Source organism: Rhodnius prolixus, unplaced genomic scaffold, assembly GCF_049639745.1.
Source record: "Rhodnius prolixus isolate KJV_2025 unplaced genomic scaffold, Rpr scaffold_2, whole genome shotgun sequence".
In the NCBI taxonomy this organism is placed as follows: Eukaryota; Metazoa; Arthropoda; class Insecta; order Hemiptera; family Reduviidae; genus Rhodnius; species Rhodnius prolixus.
The window spans coordinates 49,726,185-49,735,598 of NW_027411592.1; positions in this window are offsets into that span (position 1 = coordinate 49,726,185).

A 9,414-nucleotide genomic window follows, 5' to 3' on the forward strand; every position below is an offset into this window, starting at 1 on the left:
GTTTACACTTAAATACAGAAAATGTTTGGATTGATTAGCGTAAGTGGATGTAATAAATATTGCTAGCAAATCCAGAAAAGAAAATTATTCAAGACGCAAGCAGAATTGAAAAAAATAGCAGAAAACTAAACTAAAATCATAATTTTGAGATTTTCGATTGAAAAAAACCTTCTGATCAGATACAAAGATGGTGTCTAAAACCCAAGTTTGATTAATTTTTTTTTTTTTTGTAGAGATATTTTGTCAAACTCAGAACTCAAAATAATTGTGTACTATTGTAAAAACGCAATTTCAAAAATCTAACATGAGTATTATATATACTTTTATGAGCGTCTCATTTGTCAGATTAATATTAGATTTAATATTAGAATTTCTAATTTAGTTTTGAGCATAAACGAAATATTGGTCGATAGAAAATACATGATTGGCGTGGCGGCAGGAATAGATAAATATGTATGGTGTCGGCTCATTAGCCTCCTCTATTTGTTATGAAATACAACACCGGTATTAGATTGATGATGTTGCTGTGTCAGTTCATATCATGCAGATGTTTTTACGCTTAGACTTTCCTTCCCATTAACTTTATCTACCAATAACAAGGTGTACCACATATAGAGGACATCAAACCCATTAAAATATACTCTCCTACTCAATTTCGCTGCTTTATGTTATTATTCACTGCTTATTGTATTGATGTTAAGTGACTATATGTCTCTTATTAAATGTAGAAAGCAATTTTACTATTTCGTATTACGCACTGTAGCAAATATATTGACATATTGATTGTGAAAACCTAAGACCAAAGTATATTTTCAAAATTTGACTTTTTTTAAATAAATCAAATAAATTAACTAAAATTATTCTGTTAAATCTTCGGTCACAACCAGGTGATTTCATTACTTTTATTACAAAATACGTCCCCAGATATTGTTACTTTGCTAATAATGTATAATACATTCCTTTTTTATTATATATTTTAAAAAATGATTTTAGTATTGATCTATTTTATGAGCTCTCTACTGAGCAAAGTATTGTGTTTTTGGTTACCCAACAGAAAAGCTGGTTCTAACTATTATAGACAAGATACACGATAGAAACTGCCTTTAGGAGATTTTATTTTCAGATATTTATTTCTATTTTGTTTTAGCAATTTATTGTTTTGAATTTGGTAGCAATTTTTTATTTTGATGAGATTACTGGTCATTTTCTACAGTCATGGTAACATTCCAGAAAAATGGTTAAATATTTTTGACATAAAACTGTTGTTTTTATTGCCCTTCGAAGTTACACTGAAAAGGCCTTGGTTCCAAAGGGATAATGGCCAAAGAAATCAATGAGCTCAATCTTTGTCCACAATTTTGAAAACCACTCAAGCTGTTAAAAATAATGAGCTAATATTTAAGCTGAGCGATCCAGGAAAATTGTTTAGCCAATAAAAGATAAAAATAAATAAAAGGCAGGGATTAGCTTAGAGGTAGCTCGTTATATTCACGGTTTGAGGGCCCTAAAATGTTTTCTCTTCTCTGTCTGAGCAGGGCTGTTTCTAATTTAACCTATGCATTAATAGTTTGATTCTTAAGGAGTAAAAGTATGTTGTGTAGAGGCAGGCGGCACATTCGGTAGGGTAATCTTATGAGTTGTTGAACTCCTTAATTAAAAAAAAGGTTATTTTAAAAAAACATGGAAAATTACACAATTTTTTGTTTTGAAGACATTTCATTGAAAAAGATTATTAAGTATTTGTCTACCAGACAAACAAACTACAACATGAAATAAAGGCGTTTGCTTTACTTTCAGAAAGCCTTGGAATCCATTGGTTAAGAACTCCCTCCGCAAAATAAAAAAAAAATAAAACAGCTTCAAGATAACTATCAAGCGTGATATTTTGATCAAGGAAATATGAAAGTACATTCCCTGCATCCTGCATCATACCATTTTGCTGGTCTTTTATGTTACAGAGATGATTTAATGTGAGTAATAACAGCAGAACAGTTATTGGTGCTACAGCAAGCCAATCAGAGTTTACTTGGAAGTTGAGGATGAATGCCTACTTCTAACATTACAGAACTCAATGCCGCAAAGTAATAAAAAGTATTAACCTTCTAAGCTTTAAAATGGCGGCATAGCATTATAAAGTAAGGATTCCGTGTGATGGAGACTCGTAAAAACCATTCGCAATTTCTATTGTACCCTTAATGATAATAACTAGATACCGTCTTAACGTTATACAATTGTAAAAGAGATTATAAAAAGTAAATTTTGAAATTACAAGTTTAAAAACAATGATTATTTTACATTTAAATACTTAGCAGCAGTAATCAAATCTAAGAATATTTATTTGAGAATTAGATAATCACATTAGAGTATATTTGGTGAAAATTCAAGTGCGGTTGTCAACTAATAATAAAATTACAGAAAATGCGAATGCATAACCGAACCATGTTCTACCGATAAAAAGGTATAATTTAGTAATCATACCCCCATTGTGTGGACATCTCTCTTGAGTCATCAGTTTGTTCCCTCTTTCATTGGAGCAACCATGTGTATGTTCAAGCAGTATCTGCAAGAAGGACCACACTATTACAAGTGCGAATTCTGTACCCGTCAACATTTTTAATTTAACTTTCTTATCATTACAACTTATTTTCCGCCGTTTTCTACTTTCTTTACTGATATTATACATATCTATGTAAATTTAAACAACAGAAAGAAAGAACGTTGCCAATTTCAGTAGACTTAATTTTTTATTTTTTGCCAAGCTTTCAAGGTAGAGACCAGGTCACTTTCAGGGCTGTGGAACACACTTTAATTTAGAGTTATGAAGTACATTTTTATATCAAATTAACGCACTATTTTTTGTTTGAAAAAAATAAAAAATAATGACTGGAATTGGCGACATTTTTTCTTCCTTCTGGATTAATGAATCAGTCACCAAAAACAATAAACAATACTTTACAATATAAAAATATTATTCCTCTTCCACCATAAAAGGTTTGTAATAATTTATCTTATAATATACAAATATTTTGCTGATTAATTTTTTTTTCGCTACCAGTACTCTTGAAAAGTATTAAAAGGCTTAATTGATAATTTATTATAACTATTATATTATTTTCGCCTCTTCAGTAAATACTTCTACTTCTGAACTTTGTCTTCTGAACTACTATGTTCTTCTCTTCCACTTTGAAAATTTCCCAACTTGAACAGAAGTGTTCTAACTACTCTCTACTCATTTGAGAATAATAATAATAATTCATATTCTAGCTAACAACTTGATGAATGACAAGGAAATGGTCATACTAAGGTTCCAGCAAGAAGAACCGGTGATTTTATGTGAAATGAAAAACATAAAGTTTCCATTTAACAAAAATAAATATTTTGTTCTTCCAGTTTCTAAACTTCGAAAATATTTCACCTTATCCCTAAAGTTATATATTATTTGTAATCAAACTCAGATTTCAGTGGTAGCCTAGATTAAATCAGTTTGTAAATATACATTCTTAAATGATTGCGTAAGTGAATTTAAACCCTCCATACAGTTGAGATTGTTGGGTAAGATGCAATAGTCCAGATGGGGTAGGCGTGTTTTATTGTGACAGCGGTTTGGCAGTTGGGAGGTCACCACTATAAATGATCACAGCCGCAACAATGTCACCAACACTAGTTCAATTACTGTGATAAACCGTCTTCATTCTATTTCACTTCAAATATTGTAACTAAACAATGTTACTACTTCATAACAATAGTAATATTCAATGATTACAGTGTTGTCGCTTTGTCGAACATCACATGCTGTTCACCACTTTCTACTTTACCACTTCACTGAAAGACTGCATGTCACAAAATGCATGACAATAAACTGTTAAATTCTAGTATATCGCATTCCTTCTTTTATTACTGAGTGGTTCTGAAGAAATTAAACAAAAATATGAATAAATCACTCCTTAATCAGAAGCAATATTCGATTTCAAAAGGAAATGATAGGACTTAAGAGACTAGCAACAAGAAACATAAGGCTTTTAAGAAACTCTTCAAGCCTGCAATTACCTCACATTCTACTCACTTTTATGGCATTTTTGGAAGATCTGTCATACATTTTTTTCAAATTTCAAATTTTGACTAAATATTAAATAATCACAATTTTATGGATTCAACTTATTAAAACGATATTACAGATAAAAGAGAAACAACCCGCTCAGCCTAAACCTCTTTTAAATCAACTGTCACTAAAAAATAAACAGAGTAAAACAAAGTAAGGGACCTACATACTTGAAGGATACCAAGTTCATGTAAAGCCCGATAAATATTAAAAGGGAATAGTTTAAAGGTTTCATCTTTAAAGGTGAAAACTTGTGCGTTCATTTATCACCTAATCTGACTATCTAAACAGCAGAATAATACATTTATTTACAATACTTGGATAATTGTCTCAAAACTGCCTAGAGACTAACATTTGAAACGCCATTAAATATTAGAGAAAGCAGTTGTAAAAGCAAAAATCAGTGCAGAAGTTTCCCATTAGGGCACATGTTCTTGGCCATTTATAAAATGAAATTCCTCAGCAAACGAGAGATAGCTACGAGACTATGATGGCCATTTATTGTTTCACATTCATATCTATCTTCTCACAAATGATGCTCGTGAAGAAACCTAATAAAAGTCGTCTCAGGTTAAGAGATGAAGTTTCTAAAAAAAAGTTGAGGGTTTGCTCTCTTGATAAAAATAAAGAACTGCTTTCTGTAAATTCTCTTCGGGTTTTATTCTTCTCTTCAACGCTGTGATGTTGTTCTATCAATGCTTTAGAGTAAAGAACAATTACAATAAGAGAGATGTAAGGAATCTTACTTTCGGCAAATTGATACTGAATTTTGTTGCAAGACATGCTATTCTGTATGCACATTGTGTGCTCTATAAATTGTTTGCTTATGAAGTCTTTTTGCCTTCAAGAGTTAATGAATAAATCATACATACGATATACTCGTATGTATATCTTAAGAGGATCTAATACACCATGTTTAATGACTCATCGGAACTTATTCAGAACTGCAGTGGAAAACCCAATTAAGTTTTAAAACCATTTCAAACCGCGCACACACTAATGCAATCTCTAAAGGGAGCACTTTAACTTTAATAATTTTTATCTTTTTATATCCCCTGGTAACAGCTAAATAAACTTTAGGTTCAACTTTCTGCAATTTTCAGTTTTATAGTTTAGCTGCTAAAAATATAACAAATGAATGAGAGCGAAACCAATTTTTAAATAGAACAATGCTTTCGTTAAACTTAACTGACATCTTATTAAATCAATTTTATTTATTACCAAATTAGCAACTATGTTATGGTGCTGGTTAAGAGCTTATTGCACCAATTTGAAATACGGCTCATATGTTTTTATTTTCTTCAGGAATGATGTTATAAATTTTGATCTTCAAGAGTAGTCAAAGAAAGCTTTACCTTGTCGGTTCGTTAGATTTGTTTGGATCACTACAGTATTTGTCAACAATAAGATGGGATGGATTTTTTTTTTCTGGAAGACAACATATGAAGTTGGACCGCACATATCTTACAGGTAAGAACTCTTTAAATACAGCTCGTTAGAGCGCGTTAAGATCGCTCGTGATCGTCAAAAGACACTCTTGTACAACTTCACTCTTAATGACTATTTCATTGTTGGCCATATAACATTTTTGCTTGATGTGCGAATTGTTTTTTTTGAAACATTTTTTAGACATACAAATCTGTTACATAGTTTTTAAGATACCTAACAATTAATTTGCAAGGACAAAGAGGGATTCACCCCATTAAAAGACAAGAAACAAAAATTTAGGAAAAGAGACGTGTTCAGATCTTTGATGTCACAGTTCCAGCACACTCCCACTTATTGGAAGAAAGTAGTCTAGCCATTTCTTCGTAGATCTTGAGGACCAATTCCTGCCCAAAAGCCAATAAGTTTCAATCAATAGAGCTTAGAGTTGTAGTTGTTTATAAGATTTAGCGACTTCAAGCCATACTGCACATTTACTCGCAGAAAATTATCATAATTAGTTTTCTTGGAAGTAAATGTTTTGACCCCCTAAATGCGAACAGTTTTTAGCTCGACTGCTTTTTTGAACAGATTGTTTGAAAGACATAGAAGCTCAATCTTGCGATTCCCCTTCAGAACTATAGTTAACTTGATACTTACTTTTTGGCCTTTAATCAGTCACCCATGAGTGCGACTCTACTGAATGGATTTCTTTCATTTGTTTGCTATTTTTTTTTTTAACTATCTTCATCGATTTACCTTTAACTTTTTGTATTCCTCTAAGCAATAGTATAGATTTGCTGAACCATTTTTGGTAGGTAGTAGAAAACGATACATTTATTTCATCAAATTGAGTTCAAAGATTTTGGAAGATTGAAGATTTTAAGATCTTAAGACAAGATTAAGATATGAAGTAAGAAATCTAAAGTTCTTTTGAATACTTTTATAAATAGTTTGAAAACTCAAAACAACCGGTGATTTCTTTAGGCTTTCATACATCTGGCTTGAAATTTTTAATTCAGATTTATAATTATCATTTGGTTTAAGGCGTTTATTTCGACTTTGTAGGTGGGAGTCTTCCAAAGAAAACTTCCTACTGAAATAAAATTTTGAGGCGAAGCTTAGGGCTTCACCGGTTGTGAACCCAATATTGAAAAGTTTACGTAATCCCTCTCTAGAAGAAAGATTGTTGTACAATTAGTTTGCAGTTTGGCCAAATGTTGTCGGTGAACTGCCTTTGATATGAAATATTAAATTGAGTGTTAATTTGTTAGTATCAATAGTATTGTGTGTAAAGTAGTTAGTACGTTCCGAATTCTCTCTACCCTTTCCAAACTATCAAAGCTACTGCGATGTACAATCACAAAACATTCTTCCGTTATTCCAAAAGTTTATTTTTAAATGAGAAATGTCGACAAAGAGGTTTATCATTCAAAACCAGTTAGTCAGAAGAATATAGAAAATAATAGTGAGGAAGATCTATTCCCTTTTAAACCGCATTTTGTATTCATCTGTTTGTTTTTAATACTTTCTCAAGTTGTTTTTTTAGTTAAACTTTGTCATATAATTTCTATTCTTCCAATAGGACAAGTTTCATTTCAGCTTTTATCTTTGTACATGAACAATGTAACCTGTTGGGTAATGAAAGGAAATAAAGCTATGGGGGTGTTTGCTAGTCATAGGTACCTCGTGACACTTGACCCTGTCTTTCATTGACATGGATGTGCATATTTCAATAACGGATATTTTTTTTTATTCCCCAAGTGTTTGTTTTATTCTATTTAAATCTGGATCTTCTGAGAACTAGTACATAGATTCCTACTTTATTTATCAGAGAAGTTCCCATAGCGAAGAAATTTCTACTAAAGAGTTCACAGGATAAAACAGTTGTTTTTATTCATAGAATGTAATTTAATAGTTTTGTGTAACGATACACATTATGTGTAATTTTATAGAAACAGGATTATCCTATTGTTCAATTAAAAAAATCCTTAATTAGTTGTTAAAAATTACGAACCAAAAAATATCCAAAGTGTTTTCCGTACTGAAATTATTAAAAATGATTTACATAGTCCTCTCATATGTTCGAGACTTATTGATTCTTGAATTATACAGATGGTAGAACGGTAAATCGTTTTGAAAGGAACCCTTCAAAAAGAACTTTAAGAGCATCAGTTTCCTGAGAACTCAATAAAAAAGTCAATTATTCTGAGAAAAAGTTTTACATAGAAATAGTAGGCCATTGTGGTGGGAGATAGTGTATGAAATTGGAAAAAATCACTGAATCCACTGTTAAGAAAGTTGCGAAAACTGGTCGGATTTCCGATTGAGGATTTTGGCCGAAGCAATTGTGTCAGAAGCGACAATTTACCAAAATGAAAGTTTTAGTTATCCGTGACTTCATTTCTGTGATGTTCTGTTCCCAAACACACTCCAGTGTGTTTCACAAGACAAACATTCTCAAAAAGGCACCTTACTGGGGCGCTAAAAACATTATTTTGAATAAAAGTTAGAATCAGCACTTAATTTTCTGGCGAAAACTACGAGAGCAATACTTTAATCAAAAGAAATAAATCTTAAGACATTCACTTTTCCTTCTTTTTTAATAGTGTTCAGTTTTCAAAATCCATTTTTGGAGATAATATCAGTACGACAATTATTTACTCCACCAAAACAAAAAATTGCATAATTAGTCTGTTGCACCAATGGTACAGCGTGAAATAGTAGAATGGTTACGCTAAGCAGAAAAGCGGTTATTACACTGTCAGGTATAACGAAGGAGGAACAGTCCAACACAGAGCCCCCTAGTTAATGATATTTCATCACACTTATTTAGCTTGAGGCGGCCAAGTCGGCCGTATGATGTCCTAATGACCCGCGGGGGTGGTCGAGGGTTGTAACCAGCCGCCCCCGGGGAACTAATCTCATAACCTTTCCCCCAAACGTATTCTCCCTACAATTCCCTTTTATTAAAATAAGCCCAACAATCGTCGAATTAGATACACTTGGCTTCATCTTTGCTACTCCGCTTGCTTAACGAAGGATATTTTTTTCCCACTTCTCAATCGTTCTTAGATATCTTTATATAGTAATTTATATTTGTAAGTACAGTGGAGGAAATAATTTCCATCGACTGAAAAATAATTTCTATTGCTCTACAGTTTTTTTTAGTAAGGCTTTTTTTTATCTTTCCTTTCTGCGTTTGTACAGGACAAAACTAAAAAATAAATAGATAAACCAACTAAAAATCTTAGTACGGTCAAATTCAGTATTCCAATTTGATGATGTCTCTTATGGTAGTAATGTTTTAGTTCAAAACGGGCAACATAATAAAAGTGTCGCTTTTAAAAAGCGATTCTCCAGTTTCACTTTCCTCGTAATTGAATCCAACGATTTACTTAAACTATCATATTTTAAAGGGTATGGATTCTCTCATGAAGGCAGCTGCTCTGCACCTAGAGACTTATTAATAATGAAAAAAGAAAAATGGAGAATTTACGAAAAAAAATAGTTTCAAACTAAAAAAAACTAGCCTTTCTGTAAACTTCTTATTGGTTTGGGCGAGCATCTCTATGGTCTTTGCACATTTTAGGGCAAAGTACGGTTTTTACAAATTATAATATTGGTGATAATATGGGTCAAATATTTGGAGGTTGCAGTGACAGGTCTCACAAAGCTAAGAAGTATTACGGTACATGGTTCGTTTCTCAGTCTAGGCCTTGGATTTTATTTATCCTATAGACAGAGCTATCTCTTTAATTTTGAACCTCTTCACTAGATAATTGTCATATGGGGTCTACTAGATTCGTTCATGGTAGTTTGAATGTTACATAAAAGATGATTGTAACCACAATCATGATTGCTAAATACTATTTAAAAAAATGATTTTA